This window comes from Manis javanica, chromosome 2, assembly GCF_040802235.1.
Source record: "Manis javanica isolate MJ-LG chromosome 2, MJ_LKY, whole genome shotgun sequence".
In the NCBI taxonomy this organism is placed as follows: domain Eukaryota; kingdom Metazoa; phylum Chordata; class Mammalia; order Pholidota; family Manidae; genus Manis; species Manis javanica.
In genome coordinates, this window is record NC_133157.1 from 106,402,042 (window position 1) to 106,429,124 (window position 27,083).

The following is a 27,083-nucleotide window of genomic DNA, read 5'->3' on the forward strand; positions in this document are numbered from 1 at the left end:
TCCAGTTACAAGGACCCCCAAATCTATTGTTTCATCAAATCTCTTACTGGGGCAGTTAACAAGCAGCCACATTGAGTTCAGTTTGGCTCCTTTTCCTTTCTCTTGCCCTCCCTCTGGTGGAGGTGTTAACAGAGTAACATGCCCAAGATGGGCAGCTGAAGAACTCAAAGGGTTTGCTTCCTCCACTAATTATACCGGCAGCCTTTGGAATGGAGAATGACTGATGGCTGTCATCTTCCAGATTCCTTAGAGGGCGTCCACTTTGGTTTACTTAGAAGGCGTCTAAATGAGAGCTTGGACAGTTATTAAAATATTATTATCGCTTGTACCTTCAGAGAGGAATAGACCTAATTTTTAACTGGGTTAATATGTTCCTAGTAAATATCAATAACACGTTATAAAGAGTAGGAATCCTGTTGAGGAAACTGAACAAACCTGTTTCATAATATTGTTTTAATCGGAATAATATTTTTACGTCTTGGAAGCTCCTTTACATCTTTTATCCTATTTGATGTGTTCAGTAGCCCAACAGGGAAGGGAAGGTACGATCATATTTGGAGGTCCCAGGGAGAGGATTAGGACCCAGGTTTCCCAAATCTTAGTTCTGTGCTTTTCCTTTCTCATTCAGATAAACTAATACACATAAGATACATATGATAGCAACCGATCATGTTTCTTAAAAATACTCCCAAATTTTAGAACATCTCCTGTCCTAACATAAATACAATACATAAGCTTGTAACTTATCATAATGGTTCTTAAAAACATCCCCCAATATTGGAACATCATGGTCATACCTATTTCAGAAGTGGGACTAAATTAGTTACCCATAAACACAATAATTAGCACATAATAAGCTAAGTAAATGTTAGCTATTGTTGCTGTTATTATCATGGAAAACTTGTTAGACGTAGCACAATGTTGTGAAGAAAAGCATGGACTCTGGAGGTGACCCCTTGGGTTTAAATCCTGGGTCTGCCACACACCTATCTCATTAAGAGGTGGGCAAAGCCCTTGGAAGCATACCTGGCTGGAAGGCAGTGCTATATAGATGGGGGTAGTCACTATTATTGACACCTCCCTGCATCCCATGGTAAATGATGGAGCTGGACTGTAATCTTGATCCTTCCCCTTCACCTCTTACAGAAATGTCTTTCTAGGTCATGTTATTTTTTTCACAATTCCTAAAACGTGTTTTACCTCCTTTTCATTACTTCCATGGCCATTATTTACTCCCCTTTATCAAGCTGAAAACCTTTTTCAAAATCAACATTTATAGAAATTTCCGTTACAAAAACCTTCACCCTAGATGTCCTCAGCTGTGAGATAGTCAGTTATGCGATGCACGCACATTTGCTTTTGTAAGGAGCTGTTTTGTGCCTAAAATTGTTTTCCGTTTCTGGACACATTCTGTAAGCCCACTAGAAAGGTACGCTGCTTGAACTCTGCATGTCTATTCACTTCTGGTTAATTTACTCAACAGTATCTAGAACTAGACACTGCTATAGCCCAGTGGGCTATTCAGTAAATTACCAGCTGATTGGCAGACATTCCCTCTATTTTATTCTTTTTTTTTTCTTTTTCTTTGTTATTGGCTGACTGGTTTTGTCAGGGGCTGTCACGAATGTGCAAATTCCAGGGCTATATAAAAATGATCTAGCCAATGTCTTTCCTCTATTTGAGGCTGAGCATTTAGTTGTACGTTCTAAATGTTTGGCATCTTCCACTCAGGAAGATCTGAAAACTAAGGCACAGGTATTTAGGCCACAGGGAATTTTTTTTTCCCCTCAAGAAAAAGGCTCCAAGGCGGCAGGCGGGGAGCAGGGGCTGGGAGGTGTGTCTAAACCCTCCGGGAAAAGCTCTAAGAAGGAAACGTAAGCAGACGCTACAGCTTCTCGGTTTTGTTCTTTTTTCCTTTAGGGTGGTGGTGGCAGCTGATGAGACACAATAGCTGGTGGTCCCCCGCCGGAGTGGGGATAAAAACGACCCGCAACAGCAACAGCGGGAGGACAGGGAAAGGAGGGGGGTGAGCGGAGGGGCGAGAAAGAGGGTGACAAGGCGACACACGCCACCGCCTCGGCGGGCGACTCCTCCGCACCCCGGCGCGGACAGGACCAGGTGGGCACCTCCCTGGAGCGGGGGCGGGGTGGGACGGGATACCAAGGGGCGGTTGGCGTGCGTGCTGCGGGCGGGCCGAGGGTGGGGAAGCCTGAGTCAGCAGCCCCCGACTGGCTTGCGTTCTCCCGTCGCGTCTCCTGATTGGGCCGTTTGCAGCGGGAGATGTTGTGCGGCACGGCGGGGCGGGGCGGGGCGGGCCCGGGAATTGCCCGAGGAGGGGCGGTGGTGTGCGCGGGGCCCGAGCCGTGGTGACCTGTGGAGTGCAGGCGCGGCAGTCCTCCCGTGTTCCGCTAGTCGCGCCGAATTCACCCGGCTGCTCTCAAGACTTAAAAAGACAGACGAACCGAACGAACAGCGCCTCGCCGCGACGCCCTTGCCCCACCGCGGGAAGTTATTTGCTGTTGGGCGTGAAAGGACACTCCCTTATCTTGAAGTCATACATCGTATTGCAGCTCCTTACCCTTTCTCAAACAGAAAAGGGGCAAAAATTCAACAAGACGTGTGCCCCTCAGTCGGGGACGAGTGAGCCCCACGAATCTGGCTGTGTAATCGCCCCTCTCCGCTCCGACGCAGCGCGCCCAGCCTTCCCGGTCCAGACCCGGTTCCTGGCCGCTCCCGCTCCACGCTGGGGAGGTCGGGGAAGGCGGGAGGTTTCGCGTGCCTGGTTTTCGGGGGCGCTGCGGGAGGGGGCAGCGAGGGCTTGGAGTCCCGAGACACACACATACACACACTCCCCGAGGCTAATCCCCTCTCCCGCGTCGGTTCCCGGGACCGTATTATTCAAGACAGAAAATACTCAGCCCCAGAGCCTCCCTTGGGGAGGGGAGGGGAAGGAGGTGGAGTGGGAGGAGGTGGATCCAGGGAGGAAGAAGCGAGAAATCCGCCCCCGGGAAACAGCTTGGCGCGGCGGCGGAGCGAGGCGCTTCTGTCACTTTGGCGATCGCAGCGCCCGAGCGCGGCCCCGGCCCGGCCCAGCGAGGCGAGGGGAGAGTCCGGCGGCCGCCGCCCCGCCCCACGCCCTCCCGCGGCGGCCGAGAGCCCGGGGCCGGCCGGGGCAGGACGCGGCGGTGCCTGGGAACGGCCGGCCGGGGGCGGCGGCCTCGGAGCGCGGCGGCGGGCAGCGCTGGCTCGTCCTCCCGCTCGGCCCGGCTCGCGTCGGGCGTGCGGAGCGCGCTGTCTTGGGGCTGGCCAGCCGCGCGCGGATCCACTCGCCCCGCGTCCTCCGGTGCGTGTCCGCTTTCTTTTTCGCCTTAGCCGAGAGAGCGCAGAGCCCGCGGGCGGGTGGAGAGCCCGGCCGGCCGCGACTCCCTCCCTTCCCGCCACCTCAGGCCACCCCGCCCGGCGCTGGCGCGGGGCCGGCGGGAGCCCGCGGCGGGCGCCGGGCGGGGGCGGAGGAGCCGCGCCCGCGCGTGCGGGGCGAGGGAGGGCGGCGGGCAGGAGGGAAGGGCACAAAGGCCGGCGGCAGCGGCGGCGGCGGCGCCGGGGTCCGGCCGGCGGGCCGTGGAGGAGGGGCGCCTCCCGGCCGCTCATGAATATTAACCGAGCCTGCGGCCTAGCGCGTCCCGGCCGGGCCCGGCGCCCGGCCCGCGTCCCCGCTCCAGCTTGCCGCCGCGCCTCGGAAGCTGGGCCAAGCGGGCGGGACCGGTAAGCCCCTCGCTTTTTGTCTTTCCCCCCGGCCTCCCCACCGCTTTTAGAAAGTGCGGATTTGGGCCGCCCTTCCCGGGAACCGAGATCTCCGACCCGCCTCTGGAAGGGGCGGAGGAAATAGTGGTAGGTGGGTGGTGGTTTTCGTTTTCCTATTTTTTTTCTTACTTCCCTAGGTGGCCACAGGGAAAGGGGAGGATAGTGTCGAATGGTAGTTCGGGGAGCAGCAACTGAAGAAAAGTTACCCGGGCTGCGGCTGCACTGATGCCGCTCGGGAATAATGCCCCGGAGGGGGAGCTGCGCCCGGTCCCCCGCGCCGTCCCCACCCAGCCCCGCCGGCGGCCAAGGAAAACAGCCGCCTCCGCGGGGACACCCGGCGGGGCGCAGGAGTCAGGCGCCCCGAGTCACCCAGCCCGCTTGGATCGCCCGCCCAGCCGGCGCTGGTTGAGTCCGAGGCTGGCTTTTTGTTTTTGTATTTTTGGGGGGGAGCGTAGGGGAGAGCTGGAGGGCAGTAAGGAGGGTATTTGTATAGTGTTATCGGATTTTAATCTTGTGGTGACAAAATTTCCGCCAAGTTTACGTATCTGGGTGATGCAGAACATAGACATTCCCTCTCTGCCCAGAAAATACATTAATTAAAAGGCACTTGAAAGGAGAGTTATTTTCTGGAAGGCTGCACAGCCACGAGTGTTTGACGCAGCCACCGGGCAGTTCTGATGTTTCTCATTTTTCCCCCGATTTATATGTTTTTCTTTTTTTGTATGGGAGCGTTATGTCATCACTAATTCGTTTGGTTCATCAGCAGGGACCGAATAACCTTTCCAAGTGTTGGAAACGCGAACTTGGGGTGGACATGTGGGCAAGGCTAAGGTCAGCGTTTGGAGAGAGTTCATACCCTCTCCCTTTTCCGTGTTCTAGGAGAGATCTCTTTGGGAGCTGACGTTTGAGCCTTCACGACCCTCTCAGATTCCTCTTGGTCCAGGAGTAGCGCTAAGAGGAAGGGGACCGCTCTCTCCCATTGGCCTCACCAGCTGCCAGGAAGACCTGTCTTTGTTTTGTGTTTTTTTAAGTCTCGAGAAATGGACGAAGACGCTGAAGTCATTTGAAGTCCAAAGAAATCATCAGGGTATTTTGAAGGGGCTTCATACAAACATTCATTCCCTGACTCATTAGTTTCACCAGCCCTGCACCTCCTCCGAGCATAGTGTGGAATTCTTCTCTTTTTGCTGTGTGGTGGTATTTCCTCCACCAATGTGGACTCCAAAGGGTTGGTCCCTTCTCTGTTATTTGAAATGAAATGATGGCCACACGCCGGACTGGTCTGCCGGAGGGAGATGGCGACAAGCTTAAGGTCTGCGAGTCCCCCGCCAGGGAGGTAAGCACAGTGGGACCAACCTCGGCTGTTGTGGCCTGTGTCTGTGAGTTGTCCTGCCATTGGGGGGTCAGCTGTCACCTGGCCTCAGAAGGGGTCTTTAGGACCTTTGGGCTGGTTGGTGGGAGCACCCCACCTGGACTGGTAGCAAAGGGTAGCCTTGCCCATTTTCATTTCCAGGAACTTGTAGTGATTCTTTGGAAGAATGCTGTCCTCACTTTGAAATGCCCCCATGTTGGTCACCGCAGAGCAGGGAATTCTCCCATGTCACGAGGCTGAGACTGCTACAACCCTGTGTTTCCTTTCAGTCCCTATCCTGCAGTGTTTTTGGAGTTGTTATAGTTAGAGGGATGGCTTTATGCATCTTGTGTGTTTGCCCTCCCCAGTGGAGAGAGGGCAGCTTGTTGCACCAGGACCTTAGTCTCAGTTGGACACGGATGGGTGTCCTAACTTGCGGTTGGTGTGGATCTCTGCTTTGGGTTTAAGAACCAGTCTTCCCATAGACAGTTTAGGCACAGCCTTGCAAGTGTTTTATACAGTTATAATTCCAACTCTGAAAAATCTCTTGCCTTTACTGTTCTTTTATTTATGCTTTTCCTTTCTCTGCTCAGTTTTGAGAGCTGCTTGGGGGTGTCAGGTGACTTGGTTTGCCTTCAGAGAGGGCCCAGAAGATTTTATGCCAGGTTTCCTGAAATTCTTTGAGCAGGCAGGACAGAAATTAGTAAACCCATATATGACACCCATATGCCCTGTTGCCTCTCCTATCCTTTTTTCTTATATTTGGAGTTTATTTCTATATTAACTATATTGCATTTAGTTTGTTATAGATTCTGTCATTTGCTTGCTAAATGTACAGAATATTGTTATCCTTTAAACTTTACTTCTGAGACATCTATATGTTTATTGAAACATTGAAGATTACTTTACATAACAGTAATATTTCCAAATGAGCCTCTCTCTTATTATCCTTTTGTGCCTCCTAAGTCTTATATTGTAACTTTACAGTTATTCAGACAAGTTAATTTTAAGTGTGTGAACTTTGGCATTTTAATAAAATGAGTAAGAAGTTAAATTTTTGTTTGTAAAGTGTACAGACTTGCTTCATTCAGCTTGCCTCATACTGAATTAGAAATTTTATGCAGAAACAGGGAAGTAGGTACTGTGTGCCATTTTATACAATTTAGTTAGAATCAGTGTTTTGCTTATTGACATCTGTAAACACCTGCTTGTGACTAAGTATATTACCATAATCCTGATTATAGTAAAACCATAATAGCTCCTTTTGGAAGACCTGCCTACAACTTGGTGATTGCTTAGTGTATATTGTAGTTACATAATAATATACACTGTGGTCTTAAATACTTATTTGTCGTTGTCTTGTGAATACTTTAATTAGCATGCTATTTGCATTGTATTTGCAAGCGCTAATGTTATTTGATTTTTGTTTGTTTGTTTGTTTTTGTTCACTTAAGGGATGTCCTGAAACCTAGAATTGAAAATAGACACATCTTGTCCTTGGCTAGAAAGCAGTGTTTCCAGTTGCAAATTTGGCTTTTATTAACAATGACAGTTATGTATTTTTTTAAGGACTGTGAAATTTGTTTTCATTTGGATGTAACTGCTGGCATAGCCATACTTCTAGTTTGGGAACCAGGAAAACGCAGTATTGCCTGTGTTTTATTCATTTAAAACATTATATACAGTGCTTAAGTTTTATTTTGAACTACAATATTTTTTGGTTTTTTAAAGCCTAGATTTTGCTTAGATTCGCTTTGCTTAGATTCTGTGTAGAAATAGAAATAAAAGGGCTGTATACTGTCAAACAACATTTTAATACCTCAGGCTGGGGAATGTTGGGGATTGTGTAATTAGCATTTCTCATTGATACTTATGATGCACATTCAATCTTGTGAACATTTATTAGTAATAAAAACAGTTGCCACTGAAATACTTTGGGTTAATAGATATTAAAGTCTTTGAACATTGTACTTAATTTTTGTGCTTAATTTTATTAGAAGTATTACATTTTAGAGTAGTACTGTCATTCTTTAAATATTTTAAAAAACTAATAGCTAGGTTCCTGTATATGAGAATAATAAATATGTGTACTTTTACCTACTGAAGAGATAAAACATAATATTAATGCTGTTAATCTGCCAAAAAACTGCAGGACAGAAGAAATCAATGTAGTGAATTAATAGTCTGGGTTTCATGACTTATCTTCCTTCTATGAATGAGGTCTATGGCTTTGTTAAAAAATACTCAGAAATTTCTTGTTCATCTTAAGTATTGGAATCTAACTGATATCTATCTATCTGTATATATATATGTGATATATCTAATTGATACATAGGAATAAATGTAGGTACCACCCCCTGAGAATATATTGGAAGGTTAAAAACCAAAGAAATAACAATCCTCTCCAAATAAATTGTAACAGTTCAGTAGAATACATCTTGGTATTATACAGTAAGGATGGCACAATTGTAGTCACACAAAACTATACACTTTGCACATCTAAAGATGTGTATTTCAAAATTGGTTTCACGCATCTGAGCCAGATGTACATAGTTTGCGTACAGTCTGGTCTGCAAAGCCTTCTGACACCCAACCTTGAGCAACTTTGTTCACAAAATCACTCTGTAGAGACTCCCTGGAGCCTCTGTGACATTATCACCCCACTTCACATTCACTATTCATCCTTTAAGGTTCAACTTGCTTTTCTTTTTTAACCAAAGGTGAAAGCTTTTCCCTCAGCTTTCAAGCCCGTATGATTTTCCCCATTTTTACCATAATTGCACTTTTTATCTGTAGTCTGCAGTGTTGTACAATAATAGAATTTTAACACTTTCCCAATTATTAAAACAAACTTACTCAGTAATGTGAATTACTTTATTTCACTTTGTTTTGCTTCTTTGCTTAGCTAAGATTATCCTATGACTAAATGTTTATAAGCTAATGAAAAATATTTGTTGGTTGATTTTGTGTAATTAATAAATAAGGCATTTTTCTGTGCATGAATTTATAGGAAAATTCATAATTTGCTCTTCTTCTGGAATACTATGCACTTTGGTTTTACCCCAGACTCCCTTGTTCCTTCTTAGGCTCTCCCTCTCTGGTTCTTCATCCTCTCCTGCCCCTTTCACATTGGTTTTAGCCAGAGCCAGTCCTTTTCCATTCCTCTGCTCTTCTCTTTGCTTACTCCCTGGGTTTCATTTTACACTCCCCAAGGGCTTTAAATAGTGCTGGTGATTCCAGATTTACAACTCTATCCCACATTTTATGGTTGATCTCTAGACCTATGTAGTCATTTACCTATTTACCAAACAATTTTTTTTGTATAGCCCACAGGCCTCAGATGTCACAAATTCCACCCCTATGACCAGCCTTGCCCTCTTCCTGAGTTCATTCTTGTAGTGATAAACACCACTGTCCTTATTTGCCCAAGTTAGGAACTAGGTTATCATCATTGACTAGTTCCCTCTCCTCGTTCTTCCCATCCAAGACTACATTCCAGATCCTACTGCCACTACCCAAGTTCAGGTCAGTGGTATCTTGGGGATGAGCCATAGACTAGGCTTCCTAACTAGATTGCCAGTTGCCAAGCCTTGTCCCCTTCCAGCACTCTGTCCATGCCATGGTCAAAGTGCTTCTCCGGAAATAGAGAGCTGATCGTTCACCTCCCTTCGTGAAATAATTTCCTGGCTCCCCATTGCCTTTGGAATGAAGTTGAAACTCCCAGAAACCTTAGAAGACAGTGATAACTTGGCTGGCCCTGCTCAAGTCTTATCTGTTACCTTGCTCTGTAACTTCCTATACTCGATTACCTTCAGCTGCCTGGGCATCACCATGTCTCTCTTCACTTCCAGTTCTGGCAGATGCTGTTTTCTTCCACCCGTCCTTCCAGTTTCCCTCCTCTGCCTCATCATTCTGGTCTTTTCAACATTACTTCTTCAGAAACACCTTTCCCAACCCTCTGGGACTGGATTAGCTGCCTCTAGTGCACTGTCCCAAAACACCCTGTACCTTATCGGGAATAGCATTTGCAAGTTTATTTATGTATTTCCCCCTGGATTGCAAGCTCCAGAAGAGCAAGGACCATGTTTGTTTCTGTCATATCTGGCACATAGTAGGTGCTCAGCAAATGCTTGCTGAGTTAATGAATAAGCAAGAAAGGCTTTTTTATAAAGGTTCACTTAGATTCAAGTTGTCCTTTCTTGATTATCCTACTGAACCCTTGCTCCTTTCTCGGTTTCTGAAGTTTCCTCAACTTCCTGACCTGCTAAATCTTCATTTACCTCAGGACTCAGTTTGACTTTCATTTCTTCTCTCCATGAATTCAGTTTCATGGTTTTAAATAGCAAGTATATACTGATAATTCATATGTGTGTGTGTGTCCGCCCATCTGTCTGTCTCTGTCCCTCGTCCTTTCTCTCCATCTCTTGAATTCAGATCCTACATCCAACTGACCTGACCACTCAGTATCCACTTGGCGAATAAACCAAAACCAAATTCCTGATTCTCTGCTCTCCTTACCCTTTCCAGTTGGCTGCTTCCACAGTCTTCCTCCTCTAAAGCAATAGTCATCCTGTGCTTCTAGGTCAGGCATCTGGGAGCGACCTTTGATCCCTCTCTTTTTTTCTCCTGCATAACATGCAAATCTGGTTGACCAGTCTCAGCTTCATTCCTCACCAGCCTGGAGTCTGTTTGCCATACAATAATCAGAATGGACCTTTTATAAACCAGATCATGTCACTCCTTTGCTCAGATTTCTCTGATGGCTTCCCATTTTCCTCACGATTAAAAGTGAAAGTTCTTACAGTGCCATGCAAAGCCCTTCACAGCCCACCCCACCTCCCTGATTCCCCACCTGTAGCCCTCACCCTCCTCATTGTCTTTTGCGAACACCTGAGCATGGAATCCTGCAGAGCCTTCCCACTTGCTGTTGGCCTGCCAGGAACCCTCTGTCCTCAGGTGTCTGCAGCGCTTACTGCCTTGTCTCTTTCAGCTTTCGCTTAGGGGTCACCTTCTGAGCTCAGCCTTTGCTGACTGTTCTGTTTGTTGAACACCTCTCCCCTGCTTCCCGTAGTATAGCCTGCCCCCACTTCCTTGCTTTTTTTTCCCACCCTATCGCGTAATCTCCATCTGACATGCTTAGTTTTCAGAGTTTGCTAATTTATTTTGACAAATAATTTATCTAGAATGTAAGTGTCAAGTGCAGTTTGATTTGTTCACACTGTATTTCTTTGCTAGAAGAGTGCCTAGCACACTGTAGGCCCACAAATACCATTTGCCAGTGAATGAATGGTGGCTAGGAAAAAGTCTAAAATGGTATTGAGTTTGCATCTAGGTATGTAATATGTGAATACATAATTGACATCAGACAAAAATGGAGTGTGTAGTCTTCCTTAGGCCTCTGTGCCCACTAGGACTGCTGGTGACATTTTTGGTGCCTTTTTTCCTTTCATCTTTTTTTACCTTTGGGAAGCTGGTAACCAAGTAACAGTAACCAAGACAGAGTGTAGTACACATGTATGAAATAATTTGTACGAAGAGGTGAGATAATGGTAATTAATAAGATTAGGGGACAGGGAATCAGAGTGGTGGAGAAATTATTAAAAGATATGTCTGTAGTGATAATGTTATTTTTCTTAAAACAAATAACTAACATGAATGTTTCTCTTTATATTTTTAATTTTTTTAATATTATAAGCATTTCACTGTAAGTTAAAGGTGATTACAATATTGTGACAAAATGTTAGCCATTGTTAATCCTGGATGATGAGAATTTTGGCATTGTGTTATTTTTGTATTGTCTCTTTTGCTCAATTCCAACATAACAATAAAAAGACACTAGTTAAAGATTTAAGAAATAGGTCATATGTGAAAACTTGGTTTTTAGAAAACCTACATTGCTGGAAAGAATTCTTTTTGAAAAGGATACATACTACTCACAATAATATTTAAACGTATACTCCTAATTTGTTTTAAATGTGTGTTCCTCCATATACCTGAATCAAAATGTCAGAATACCATTCATGGCATGTTAAAGCTTTAATGCTGCAAGTTAGGTTAAGGGAATGAAATGCCTGTTGGAATTAAGGCTAGTGACCATAACAATAGCAAGTATCACTAGTAACATTTCAGTAGAAGCCTGGATTTGAATGTATTGAGTGGGGTCCATCACTAGATAAGGAAGGGCCCTCAGTAAAATGAGGACCCAGGTCTAAAGAAAATTTCTCCGTATGTTGTTTGTGTTTCTTACCATTTGTTTCTTCCAGTTAAACATTTTATTAAGTCTTGTTCCTGGATTACATAATCTCTGAGTTTTTCTTCATTTCTTTGATTATTACCAGGTCAAATAATCTGTACAAAAGTAAAATTCAGTTTCTTTTGTTCTTTACTTTATGGAGGAACCTGTCATGTTATTATATTTAACAATATGCTTATTTCAGGATGGGCAATGCTCCTGTTGATAAAGATGCACAGATGCTGTTATTGAATGCAGCTCTTTTCTATTACAGAAAGAGCATATGGTAGGCACTTGTTTTTCTTTTTGGCTGATGTGATTAGATTAGTAAAACAAAGGGTTATTGGACTTAAAAGATTGTTCTAGTATTTATTTCATTTTAATTGACCCTAAGGAGTTAAATGTGTTAAAATATTATGAGTCTTCTGTATATCCTGTTGGTTTGAAATAGGAAGACCTATTCACTCAAAAGCTCAATTTTGGATTGCTTCCACCAAAATTTTTCAGTTTAAGTTGTCTTATCCTTAAAAAAATTGAGTATTGTATAAATAGCTTATTTCACAATAAAATCTGGAAGATGGTCTTTTGTACCTCTAAGGTAATCTGGAAAACAAATGGTTACACTGTACTATAGGATTAAGACACTTAATGTGATGGCAATTGTTTTTTTATAAGTCCTTTCTAGCTAGCTATTTATATGTAAGAAATTCCATTGTGTAGATTTGTGAATGACAGAATAGGCTTAGAACTCAAATTTGATATTTCTGAATATTCATGTTTTGAGGAAAGTTTTTAAGCAATCCAGAACAAACTATTATTGTCAAAAAATGGCAGATTAATGAGTTTATTCTCTTTCCTTAGTCAGACTAGCCTGTTGACTTTCCTGTTTGATGTTGGGCATGTTTTTGACTCAGAATTGGCTACTTTGGGCCTTTCCCCTTGTTGCTTATCTCTATTCCGGATTAGACATCTGGCATAGTTATGGATAGTGATATGTCTTCAGTCCTGCCTATAATCCCACAACTCTTTTCCTTCTTAGAGCCTCATGAAGACGTAGCCTCTTGATGTGTACTCTTTTGCTCACTGCATTAATCTTCAATATATCTTGACAGGACTTGGACTCCTAAGAACATAAATCTTGATTTGCTCCTTTCTTACAGTGTGGAGAGTATCCTTAAATATCAATAGATAAGAAGCTGGATTTATGATTACATTTCTTTTGGACATATCTTAGCCACTATGAGTGGGAATAGGAATTATTTTTTTAAACCTTGAGATAACTAGACATCTCTAATTTGCAGTACTTTCCTAATAAAGATTCTTGTGTAAAGAGCTTGTGTTAACTTAACCAGTGAGACCAATGTTCCCTTCTGTATTCTGCATACTGGCTTGTGGAAGCCTATTACATACCCAGTGAATGTGTGGAGAAGGAAATGCTTTCGGCACCCACTTTAAATCAGATCTTTATTGTATGTTTTTTAGGAAACTGTTTTCAATTTACTTAAAAAAATTAATAATATATTAAATATGTCAGGAGATATATATATAAGTGTGTGACTTGTTATTAAGTATACATTGTGAACAGTTTCTGAAATCATTCTAACATAAATAATAAACTAATCATTAACAAAATAATTCTCTCTACAGCCCTTCCTCATTTAATACTGACAGCTCTTCTGTCTGTTGAGTCAGGCTTGTCATTGACTGAGATGTCCTCGATGCAAATCCGATGTAAACTAATCACAGAGTCGAACTGCCAATTCTGCAAAAGGAGCAGGATTTCGGGAAGTCAGTGAAAGTGATGGAGGAGGAAAGCTACTGACAAAGAGGATCTGGCAGAGAGAGGCTAGTGAGCAAATGGAGAAAGCATAATCAAGGTTGATAGGCGTCTCAAAGAATGATTTGAATTCCAAGGATTAAGAGAAGCTTTTGAGAAAACTGATGTCTTGAATGTGACTGCATATATAGTGATGTATTTCTTTTCTCCTGGGAAGTGATGTTTACTTTGGACCCCATGCATTAAGCTTTTTGTTTGCCAAGAGAGCCTAAAAAGGAGGTATGATCATACCAGTAGAAGAAGCAACAACAATGCTGAACAGATTTCTCTTTTGACTTGTTTTCCTTAGTAAAGACAGTGCCTCATAGAGTTAATAGAGAGTCCTAGCTTCTCTAGTTGACTTTGAAATAAAGCTGTTTATACAGAGGTCCAGGGATAGCTTCTTGAAAGGTCCTACTTGTTATAATGGTTCTTAGATACCCAACTACTTCATAGTTCTGAATATTTTAGAAGCCTTCATTTCTTTTTTTTAAAAAGATCCCTTTACTGAGATATGATTGACATGTAAAAACCTGTGTATTTTTAATGTATACAACTCAGTGGCTTTGAGGATACATATCACCCATGAAGCCATTCCTACTATCAAGGTGATAAACATACCTGTTACCTCCCCAAAGTTTCTTCTCGCCCTTTTTATTATTGTTATTATTTTTATGGTACAAACACTTAACACAAGATCTACCACCTTAGCAAATTTTAAGTATATAGTACAGTATTATCATTACTGTCAATCTATTGTTATACTGTATGTATATTGTTAATACTGTATATGTATTGTGCTTAATACATCTTCAGAATTTACTTATCTTGCATAACTGAAATGTGTGCCCTGTGACCATCACCTCTCCATTTCCCCCACTCCCTAGCCTCTGTCAGTATATTCTCTGCTTCTCTGAGTTTGACTATTTTAGATTCCACATATAAGTGAGATCATAAAGTATTTGTCAGATGTGTCTGGCTTATTTCACTCAGCATAATACCCTCCAGCTCCATCCCTGTTGTTGCAAATGGCAGGATTTCCTTCTTTTTTAATGCTGAATAGTATTCTCTTCAAGATCCTGATTTCATTTTCACTGGGTGTACCCAGAAGTGGGACTGCTGGATCATATGACAGTTCTGTTTTTAATTTTGTCAGGAACCTCCATATAATGGTTGTACCAGTTAGTCCCCACCAACAGTGTGCCAAGGTTCCCTTTTCTCCACATCCTCACTAATTCTTGTTATCTTTACTTTTTGTCAACAGTAGCTATTCTAAGAGGCTGAAGTGATACCTCACTGTGGTTTTGATTTGCATTTCCCTGCTGATTAGTGAGGTGGAGCACCTTTTCACATGCCTATCAGGCATTGTATGTCTTCTTTGTACATTTATCTGCTTAGGTCCTTTGCCCATTTTTTAATCGGGATATTTGTGTGTGTTTTTTTGACTGCCTTCATTTCTGACCCTCACTAGTCTTTGCTGTCTAGAAGCACCAATGATGCCTTAGCATAATATGCACCTGATTAAAAATCATACTATAGTTACTATAGTTACACTATAGTTACACTATAGACTTGGTGGTGAGAGACTAAGTATCACTGGGGTCTTCCTTGGGGTAGTATGAGCCAAACTTGAATCCCTAGCTGAGGATATTGACAGAACTTCATAGTTTATGGCTACTAGAACTGTATCTGCTATATCACAAAGGGTGATGCAAATTCTTTTTGGTTTAGGAGAGGAACTTGGAAGAATAATTTTTGCCTATTTAGTCCTTGGCTACTGCTCCCATTCCTGACTGCCTTTTTATTTGCCCACCATAGTCTTGCTATCTAACTTTTACTTCCAAACAAGTTACTTGTGTTTGGATCAAGTGGGATCTCTAGGAAAAAGATAGGCAGATGTTTAAGGTTGTAAAATATACATATATATATTCCAGAAGCAAAAGGCTACCCCAAAACCCATGGCTTAGAAAGTGAATACTTGATTTGCCATACCATGGTGAAATATCTGGCATATTTTTGACAACAAAAAAGTATGTCTTTTGTAGTTGTCTTTGAATTGACAGAAGACCATATAGGGATCTTCTGTTACTCTTATAAAGGGGTTTCAAACTTTAGAAATCAGTTTGTGTAATTAACTAAGAGGGAAAACAATATGCTGATACCAGGAATAAGAGGGATTATCATTCACAGATATAGACATTAGAAAAAATAAAAAGATGTAAATAACTTTATGCCAGTGAATCTTACAACTTAGATGAAATGGGCAAATTCTGTGTAAGGATTCTCATATCCATTCAGATTTGTGTGTATGTGTTGGGGGCAGTCAGGAGTGGGGTGGGTGTTCTTATACCAAACAATTATCCAACACCAGCTGGGTTTCGTATAGTTCAACTCAATTCTGACACTGTCTACCCTGAGATAACATCATAGCATGATTCCCATAGGTTAAGGACTCAGTCCTAAGACTGCTCCCCCTCCCACAACCAATCTCAGCCACCAGTGGCAAGTCCAGGTACTCACCTGTGCTTCTGACCTACAGATAGACTCGAGCGTCCAACGAACGCGATTAATTTGCTAGAACAGTTTACAGAATTCTGAGAAACATTTTACTTACTAGATTACCAGTGTATCACAGAAGGACTTAACTCAAGAACAGCCAGATGGGAGAGCAACATGGCAAACTATGGTGAGAGGATGCCGTGCTCCCATGCCCAGTCTGTGCACACTGCTCTCCCCAAATCCCCACATGTTCACCACCCCAGAAGCTCTCTGAACCTCATCCTTTCGGGTTTTTATGGAGGCTTCATTATATAAGGATGATTAAATCACTGGCCATTGAAGACTGATTCAACCTTCAGCCCCTCTCCCATCCCCAAGGTCAGGGGGTTGGGACTGAAAGTTATACCCCTGATCACATGCGTGGTTCTGGCAACCAGCCCTGTGGTAGGTGAGATCCAAAAGCCACCATTAGCATAGCAAAAGATGTCTTTGTTTCTCTCATCACTGAGGAAATTCCAAGGGCTTTGTGAAGTCTGTGCCAAAAAGGGGGATGAAGACCAAATATGTATTCCTTATCATAAATCACAATATCACATGTTGAAAGCTACAGATTGCCAAAATTGCCACAGGAGAAATTTTTTAAAAATCTGACAGTGCCATATGTCTTAAACTGAGGCTGGAATTAATAACCTCCCCACAAAGAAATCTCCAGACGCAGATGGCTGCATTGATACATTTTATCACATATTCAAGGAAGAAATCATACCAATTCTGCAGAAGTATAGAAAATAGAAATCTGTTTTCTTCTCATATCCTTTTTAGAAGGCCTGGACATTATAAGAAAAGCAATTCAGACTAATAACCCAGACCAATGGTTATAGGTGTAAAAATTCTAAACAAATTGTTAGGCAAATCAATCTACAGTATATGTATGAAAGGCTAATACATTATAATTTAGTTGGAGTTATCCCAGGAATGAAAGATTGGTTTATCATGTTAACATATTAACAGAGTAAAGGAGAAATTTCATATTATCTCAGAAAAAGCTTTTGACAGAATTTAACAGTCATTCATCATAAAAGCTCTCGGAAAACTGAGACCATAAGGAAACTTACCCAATTTGATAAAGATATCATGAAAAAACCTACAGCTCTCGTACTTGGTGAACTATTGAACACTTTACTACTCAGATTAGGAAGAGGACAAGCATTTCTGCTCTCAACACTTTCATTCAGCACGATATGGGAGACCCTGTAAGTCATAAGTCAAGAAAAACAATGAAGGAAGGAAAAGGGAAGGAAGAAATAAAACTCTATATGTAAGATTGTTAACAATTTCGTTTTTCTGTGGAGAAAAATTTTAAAAATTTATTTTTTCCTTAATTGCAGGTAACACTGAAGAAATATAAATAATTGAACCCTAAAAAGTTATTGAAAAATTATATGTTCTGTGGATTTTTAGGTGGCAAAATGTTAATATGTCTCTGGGTTTAATGAGACTGGCATGCAACTCTTAAGCAGTTGAATTTCATGTAAGCCTTTAATTGTTTTAGAAGCCTATATACAAAAATTTCTCTGAATACCATTTATAGAAAAATGGAATTTGATTTGTCTGCTTATTAAAGTATTTTACTTCAATGCTGTCCTACTGGATTGTTATGTAGGCCTATGTAGTAATGTTTGCTTTACTGAAGACCAATGAGTACATATTTTTTAACTGGTTCAGGACTGCTTGCTTAACTTTCTTATTGGTAAAGTACAAATAAAATTTACCATTTTGACCATTTTTATATGTACCATTTAGTGCATTAAGTACATTCACAGTGTGTAACCATCATTGCTGTCATTTCCAGAACATTTTCATCATTCCAAACAGAAACTTTGTGCCCATGAAGCAGTAACTCCCACTCCCACAGCTCCCGATGGCCAGTATTCTGCTTTTAATGTTGTGACTCTGCCTATTCTAGGTACCACATGTAAGTGGAGTCATGTATTTGTCCTGTTGTGTCTTACTACACTTAGCATAGTGTTTTCAAGGGTCATCCATGTTACAGAATTGATCAGAACTCATTCCTTTTATGGCTGAATAATATCCTTTTATATACATATACTGTATTTTCTCATCCATTCATCTGTTTATGTACACTTGGGATGTTTTATGCTACTATAAATATTGGTGTGCCAGTTTCTGTTTGGATTCCATGTTTTCAGTTCTTTTGAATATATACCCAGAAATGGAATTGTTGGGTTATGTGGTAATTCGGTATTTGACGTTTTGAGAAATTGCCAAATGGTTTTCCACAGTGCTGACCATTTTACATTCCTACGAGGAGTGTATGAACATCACAGTTTCTCCACATCCTGACCAACACTTGTTATTTTTCATTTAAAATATTAATTTTTTTATTATCACCAACCTATGTATGTATGAAGTAGTACTTCATTGTGGTTTTGATTTGTATTCTATAATGACTTATGATGCTGAGCATCTTTTTCATGTGCTTCTTGGCCATTTGTATATCTTCTTTGAAAAATGTCTATTCTAGGTCTTAGCTCATTTTTAAATTGGCTGTTTTTGTTGTATTGTTGGAGTTTTTTATGTATTCTGGATATTAATCCTTTATCAGGTACATGATTTTCAAATATTCTCTCCCATTCTATGGGTTTTCTTTACACTTTCTTGATAGTGTCTTTTGATGTGCAAAATTTTCATATTTTCACGAAGTCCAATTTATCTGTGTTTTTCTTTTGTTGTCTGTGCTTTTGGGGTCAGAATTAAGAAACTGTTGCCACGTCCAAGGTCATAAAGTTTTTCCACAGGGTTGCCTCCTAAGAGTTTTATAGTTTTAGCCCTTAAATTAAGATCTGTGATTTATTTCAAGCTTATTTTCCTATATGGTATAAGGCAAGGGTGCAACTTCTTTCACGTAGGTGTCCAGTTTTCCCAGCACCATTTGTTTAAAAGACTATCCTTTCCCCACTGAGTAGTCTTGGCATCCATATTGAAAATCAGTTTACTCACATATGTGACGGTTTATTTCTGGGCTCTCTATCTAGATGTCTGTCCTCTGCCAACATCACACTGTTATGATTACTATAGTTCGGAGTATGTTTTGATATTGGAAAAGTATGAGTTCTCTAGCTTTTTCAGAATTGTTTTGGCTATTCAGCGTTCTTTGAAATTCCATGCAGTAATTATATTTTAAAATATATTACAATATTTGAAAGTACTCTGGGTAGCTACCGTTACATATATATATCCTTAAGAAAATTAAAAATTTTGCTGGGAGAGAGTGCCTACCATTTGTTGAGAACCCACTGTGTGTCTGATACTGTCCCTTGTATTTGTAACTCCATTCTCAAAACTTCTTGAAGAGGATACCATAAATTCTTTTGTACAGTTGTGGAAATTGAATTTCAAAGAAGTCAAGTCCTATGCCCTGCAAGTGTCAGAGGCAGAATTCAGACATAGGTTTATATTACTGCAAGGTCCCTGTTCATTCTGTTATATTTTGCTACCTCATTCTCATCCATTCATTCATTTGTTCAACAAAATGTTTCTGAAGGCCTTTTCGGTTTAGGGTTCTTCTGGGAAGTTGCTTGGGGAACAGAGAGAAAAACGAGTAGTCTCTGCCCTATGGAACTCATAAAATCAATTTCCATGTAAGATTTTTTTCTCTGCCATCATTTGTGAGCAAGGATGTGTAGCCTGAGTAAAATGCTCAAGTTTTAGTGCTTAGAGTCTGAAACTTACTTTTGCTGCTTTTCTTTCCAGTCCAAAACTGGTTTTGGTAGATTAGGGGGCCTCTTGTATATATTGCAACAAGAATCTGATTTAAAAAAAAAAGAGCTAGGGTCTAGAAGCTGTGAGTCATGTTTTACAAAATCAACCTGTATAATCTGTTAATTCTCACGAGCAAATTGGCCTGCGGATCCTGAGAAAGAGTAATATTGATGATAGTATTTTTTAAGCTTTCCTTTTTTAAAAAATTATATCAGATAATTCTTCTTTTCAAATATTGTGGTTTATTTTGCTTCTGTAGGCTTCATTATTTAATCTTTGCTTCTGCTAATTTCCTTCCTCCACATTTTATAACCTGTAAACTGCTGGTGGTTTTAGAGTGGTGGTTTGCATTTCTGTAGATAATCTCTAGGCAAGATCAGAAAAAATTAATTTGTTCCTGTTAGATTAACTATGTGTATTTCTAGAATATTTTGGCAAGGTAGTAGACACTGGTTGGATTTTTTGGTCTTAGAATAAAACTTCAGACCATCAAAATAGCTTACCAATAGCTATAAATGAAAGCGTAATGAAGCCTTTGCAAAAGGTGATAAGGTTGCTGAAGAGTCATATAGTTCATACTCTTTTTTTTAACCTGAAAATATATAAATCAGAAAAAAGTTAATTGGTAGTCCTTGACTGTAGTGCGTATCTGTTGGTCTTCAGTTTTGAGTGTCACAGCCTTTTAATATTTGTTATTCTTGTCGCTCTTTAGGTATTTATTGACTGTCGCTCTGACATTGACTGACCTAAATATTTACTAATCTTAATATATTGTTTGTAAGTGCCTTGCTGTAATGTCTGTTTCCTGGGGACATACAGTAAGACAAAGTAGATTTTAGATAATTTTTTAGGGTTTTAAGAGAACACTGAACCCTCATTAAGTACCTTAATGCTTATTATTTACCTCATTTAATACTCACAGTTGACCCCATGAGGTATATAGTAGTATATATATTTTAAAGATATGAAAACTGAGATCTAGAAAGCTTAATTAACTTAGCCGATGTTACACAGCCAGAAGGGGAAATAGTAATTTAATGGATTGAATACTAACCGTAATAGCTTTAGGAGGAGGAAGAATAAACTTCAGGGAGAAAAATCTTTATTTTGATCTAAATTTACTGGTTTCACAAAGATGGAAATAGTTTGTGTTCGATTACTTAAGTAGTAAACCGTTAAAAGAAAAATTAATAGAAGACTTGAAAATTTTATCAGCCCTGTTTTTGTGTCTTGACAAACTAGAAAACTTGACATCTTGATGTCTTTAAAGTGTCAACTTATGGTAAACAAATGTGAAATCATCTGTTGCTTCAATGTGTTAAATTAGTAAGCAAAAGCCATTTGCTGAATTTACTGAATTTGCTTTAAGACTGTAGTTTAGATGATAACTTTCTGTGTCTTAAGTTTCTACTTATCATTTTCCTAGATTGATCATATATTAATATAATATTTTTTTTCTGAAGAAAGCCTGCAGTTCATTTAAAGCCGAACAACTGTGACAGGATTTATAGTACATACAGTGCACCCCCCACCCCCCTTATCCACAGGCCATACCTTCCACGACCCCCAGTGGCTGCTTGAAACCATGAATAGTACCAAACCCTGTGTATACCATGTTTTCTCCTGGACATACTGATGACAAAGTTTAATTAAAAAATCAGGTACAATAAGAGATGAACAGCAATAATAATATAAGACCAGTATAACAATATACTGTAATAAAAGTTGTGTGAATATGGCTGTGCTCTTTCTAAAAATATCTTCCTGTACTGTCCTCACCCTTAATCTTCTTGTGATGATATGAGATGATAAAATGCCTACATGATGAGATGAAGTGTGGAGGATGACGTAGGTGCTGTGACGTGGCGTTAGGCTGTTACTAACCTTCTGATGATCCATCAGGAGGTCGATCATCTGCTTCTGGAAGTGGTTGACCGCGAGTAACTGAAACCACAGAAAATGAAACTGCAGATAAGGGGGGTGGGCACTCTATGCCTCTTCCACATAATGTCTATTGCCCAACATGAAGCATTTTACTCAGAACAATTGGCAGATCCGTAATTCTTTGAATACACATGAAGTCTAAAGTCTTTGCGTGTCTGTGTTCATTTGCCTGAAGTGCCTTTCCTGTGTCTTGTCATTTCTGTAAATCCCACACTTCTTCAATGCTTGGTGCAAATTTTTACCTGCTTGTAAGCTTTCTCTGACCATAATGACCTGAGGTAGGAAAGATGGTCCCAGCCCAAGATGAGCGGTCTTGCTTTCTGTGGTCTTCTTCCCCTATTCTTTATTTTCTTCTGGCCTACTCTCTAGTACCCTTATTTCTAGTGTTTGTGCAGAGCTATAAACTATTATCCAAAATTCTTGGTATTTCAGAATTCAGAAATTTTCAGGTTTTAGAAATTAAGATAACGCAGGTTCTCAGCACCACCTCTCGGAGTAATTTCTGCTGTGAAATGTATGAATATTTACACTATGAGGGATAAATAAAGGCTTAGAAAGAGCCTTGTGTCAGCTCAGGGCAAGGAAGGTTTTGCCATTGATGCATTACAAAAAATGTTTTGACTTTCAGATTTGTTTATCACTTCAAAAGTATCAGCCTGGGATTATAAAGGTGTATTAACTAATTTTTTAGAAGTATAAACTCTGTATATTGGGGAAAAAATCTGTTATAATCATTTAACACTTTATGGGGTTTTTTTTTTTGCTTCATTCCTTCCCTTTATAAAGATGATTGGTTCCCTCATCAACTTTCAAAGGTGACATATGTGTGTGTGCGTGCATATATGTGCATGTATGTATCTAACAAGTATTATTAGCTGGTAGATGCAAACATAGGTCATGTTTCAGTTATTATTTTTTCTTCAATTGTCCTGTTTTTGACCAGTGGTAGCTTCACGTTTTCAACTGAGCCCTTTAGCCATAAGCCTGATTGTCTCTGGTAGCTTCCTTACTATCCAATATGATTTTCTAACTCAATTTTTTATGTGCATTTCTTGCCCAAGACTTGGAATCAGCCATTTCTCCAAGAAGTCCTGCTTACTTTTAGTGGCAAATGCTATTTTGAGATTACATGTCTATGTTAAGGATGTTCATTGCTACTGGGTTGCAGTTGTTTATGGTCCTTTTTATACTATGTTTATTATTTTGAAATAACCCTAGACTCACAGAAAAGTTGCAAAGTAGTAGAGTTCCCTTATATCCTTTACCCCATTTCCCAAATGTACCTCTTGAATAACTGTAGTACAATGATCAAAATCAGAAAATTAGAATTGCTATAATATTATTATTAAATTTAACACTGTGTTTAGGAATAATTTAATTAAGAGCTTGATTATAGTTGGGCCTTTAGCCTCTGCATCCTTTTTCTTTGGTATGAATGTTTGTTTGGTATGAACTAGTAGGGTCTGTCAGAATCACCTGGGAACTTTTGAAAACCAGACATCTGGAACCTTTCTCTCCCCTCTCCCAGAATTTTTCAAAATTCAAGGTGGGAATGATATAGATGTGGGTCTATCAGTATAGGGATTTAGAGATTTTGCTAGAATCCCATCTGCTCTAACAGCTTAGCAGGATCATTTTAAGAAGGAAGCAATTTGTGTTTTGCTCACAGCTTGTGAGAATGACCACTTGGTCCCCAAGATAAAAGTTATTCTATCTTAAAATGAGTCAAGTTTGATGCTTCTAGTGCCAAAAATTCCTGTTATACTTAGAATTGTCCTTCCATATTTATTAACTCATTCAGAAAATATTTACTGATTCTAAGAGTCAGACACTGGGGATATAGCAGTGAAAACAAGGCAAACATGGTTTGGTCTCTGCCTTCATGGATATATGTGGATAATGAGAAGTGCAAACAATTGTACAAGTAATTATAATAGAGTGTTATGTATGTTATTTCAGGAGAAGAGCAGAGAACTATGAAAACATACAGCAGGCAGATATCACCTAGTGTCGCAGTCAAGACAGGCTTCCTGGGGAGACTGTGTTGCTAAGTCAGGTAGGAGTTAGCTAGATAAAAAGCAGAGAAGAATGTTCAGGCAGGGTACAACCTAAGTTCTGAATCTGCTTAGTGGTTACAACGAGGGAGAATTTCTAGTATTTCACTGGAAAAAAAGGTATAAGGAAGGGAAAAATACAGAACCTTTATTGAATCTTTTCAAAACATTCAAGTTTTCATAGAAATAACAACTATCAGTTTTATTCATTTCATCAGTTGCCATATTATCTAAACTACATAATAAAAGCAGTGCAAATAAAACTGACACAAAGAGGTTCCAGAAACAAACCGTGGCTAGAGAGTATCTTCTCAAACCTGAGTTGACCTTGTTGTGACATCATTGGTATTCGTACAGCAGGAACTAAGAATTTTGGTTTGTCTGGGAACTCAGTTAGGCAGGGGTCAGTGAGCCAATAGCTACTGTAATTACCATTTAGGGAATAGATGAACTCACTGAGAGAGATGAGGCAAGATGTGGCCGAGGTCAGAGCCTTACCTAAGGAATATCACAACTAAGAGAAGAAGAAAGGAAGACAAACCAGCTGACAATTTAAAGAACTAGTGAAAAACAAACTTCCCAGGGGTCTCAGTTTTCAGATACTGAGGTCTTTTGATGTTTGGGAGACCAGCTAGAGGCCCTTGTCCAGGAGAAAGTTGGTGGGGGCTGAATTTGGGCAGTGACAGTGGGAATAGAAATGGGTCAGATTCACTATACATTTTGCTTGCAATGACAGGATTTGGTAACCACATGTGAGAAGTGGGGAAGACAGTCCAGGACAACTCTGGTTCTGTTTGGGTGACCAAGGGAATGAGCTATACTGCTATCATGTGGTGCTATGATACAGAGGGTGCAGGTTAGGGAAGGTAGTTCGGTTTTGGACACGCAGTAGCTGTCTAGGTGTGTGCGCTTAGCAAGGGCTTAGACATGCAGATTTGGAGCTTGGGAGAAACGGTGGGGCTGAAGAGAGGTTTGGAAGTCATTCAAGTTAAAATCATGGGTCTGGAGGATGACATCTAGGGATGCATAAGAAATGGGAAGTAGAATTCTAATTTATATAGGAAGGGAAGCCCACCTTAAGATGTTAATTATCATCACAAATTAGGTGTCTACTAGACTTTCTTTTAAGCATGTTACAAATGTTATTTTATTTCATACTGAAAATTCTGTGAGGGCTGGTGTTATTATCCCTGTTTTACCTGTGAGGGAGTTGAAGCTCAGAAGTAAGTCCTTGGCTCCTGGTCGTATATCTGGTAGATAGCAGTTGAGGAAGTCAGGTCTGTCTTCCTGGGATCTAGGCTTTCTTGCAAAGAAGGAATAGTTAGAGAAGTAGAAGAGAACCAAGAGAGTGGGATATGGCACCCAGGATGAGAGACAGCTGAGGAGTTGTCAGGTGTGGTAAGAGATGACAAAGGTACTGAGAGGTGCCCTTATGACAGAGCACAGAGTGAGGACCACTGGAGCTGCTATAGCCTTTGGCTGGGCGCCAGTTTGTAACAGGCTGTAGTCAGGGTGATGGATTTATTACACCACCTTCCCCAGGTTGTATTTCCATTGAATGTATAAATGCTAGCCTATGATATCCAGAAAGAAGGAAAAAATAATTATCTTTTTAAAAAATCAAAGAGTAATAAATACAGAATACGATTTTTATGAGAAGTCTTTCCTTTATGATATCATAATTTAAATGTACCGGCATTTAGGTCGATTATGCACTTCTGCCAGTTAGTTATTGCTGCTTAGACAGGAAAGGGAGGGGAAGAGCTTGTTTGCGGATCACATCTCTGCAGAGCTCTTGTAACAGTGCTATGCAGGCGAAAGCTGAGTCAGAGAAGACATGCAGGCTGCGCTCGAGGCAGTCATGGCCCAGTTCAGGATTTTAGACTGCATTCTCAACCACAATTGGAGTTTATTGTGCAATCTGTATTGTGCCTGGAGTGGTCAGGTTTGTTTGATAAATATATATATTTTGCTTTTTAATTCAAAACTGCTATAATGTACAAGCAAAAAAAATGAGTAAAAATTTTGGATGTGAAATCATTGTCTTTCTGTAATAGTAAAAAAAATAATCTTGTAGGCTTTTTGTTGAAGTACTTGTTTGATGTGGTGTATCTCAACCCTGATCATCGGGATTTCTCTAAAATAATTAAATGAACTCTTAAGTTGCACAGATGAGACTATTTGTACAGTGGTGGGGGAGGGGAAGTTAGAATGAATTACTTGAAAAATAAAACTAGGAAAAGTCTAAGCAATAAAATTGTAAAGGTAAGTGTTATATATTTTGGGGGATATTTAATATTGTAGTTACAAGAAGGCAGGCAAAATTTGGAATGAGCTGCTTGTTAGCTAGTTTTTCATTTTTAATAAAATGTGGTTCTTGATTTCTTTCACTATGGGGTTACATGGAAGTTGTTGTTTTGACCTTATTCTGTTACTTGATAGGTATTTGAGAAAAATCACTATTGTACAGTACAGAAAATTTGCTGGGTGTGTTTTTTGATAGTTATCATATGCTTTTGAGTTTTCTTTCCCTATGAGGCAAAAAACTGTTATTTGGCCCTTCAGCCTTTAATCAACATTGTGATTACCAAGTGCAGACTGTTTTGTAAGAGGTATGTAATATTATACATATTCAGTGTATTAGTTTCTTGTACAAAGAGAAAGAAAGCTTTTGTTCCAGTTACCAGTGAATCTCTAAAAACTGTGTATGAATATTTACATTGTAGGGTTATTAATCACTTTGTGGCATTTGGCTTCCTTATTTAAAAAATATTTTAAAACTTTTGTGTTGTTTGAAATTCAGAAGAAAAGCTAAATTTAAAATATTGAAAGCATTGAGTGATACATAAAATGTACCAAATCCCACCATCCCCACCCCACCTCTCTGCCCTTTCTCAGTGTTTTCATAGCCATGGCATGAACAGAAGTTTGTGAGACATGAACTTGGTCTCAAGGGGGACTTTTGTGTGGGTCTCCAATACTTTTCTTTATGTTCTGTTCTTTGTATTCTGGAGTGATAAAAAGATATTTTCATAGTTTAGTTGGGACAATAGACTCATGTAACAGAAATTAGAGATGGAGGAGGTCATTTAGTCTATATTGCTTCCAGCATGAGATTGATCCACAATGTACTTTCTGGTTCTCTCCCTAATGGATTTACATTACCATAAAAACGTGGATTTCAAATGGCTGCTTAGAGAACAAAAGAAGATAGATACTGCAATTATCTTAGCATGTAAAAATCATACTAGCAGGAGCCTTCCAAAGGTGAGACTTTAAAAAAAATGTTTAATGATTAGTTTGCACCTATTTCTAAATGTATTAGTCTCATCACCCAAAATCTTTCTAGTTTGAGGTCTAGGACCTTGTTAAGACTCTGCATTCTGCTTAATCCTGAAGGAATATTTGGGTTGCAGCAGAATCTAGAGACAAGTCAGTCTGGTAAGGCAGCATGGGGAAGTACTGTCGGTCATGCCTTGGCTTGTGGTTTTGCAGGGTTGCTGTTGCTACTTTCCCTGTGGTTTAGATCTGACAGCAGGCCATTTAGTCGCTAGCATGTCTGGGAAGAAGAGTTTGCAGAACTTATCACGAAGTAAAAATGGC

General features: G+C 40.4%; 1 protein-coding gene across 1 annotated transcript in view; it reads left to right on the forward strand.

Moving 5' to 3' along the window:
• The first annotated feature begins 2,649 nt into the window (after positions 1-2,649).
• The window catches only part of ARHGAP21 (Rho GTPase activating protein 21), a 133,699-nt gene continuing 109,265 nt past the window's right edge, over positions 2,650-27,083 (forward strand). The window contains 1 exon segment of the mRNA XM_073229076.1: positions 2,650-3,343. The gene's annotated coding sequence lies outside the window, so the exon portion shown is untranslated.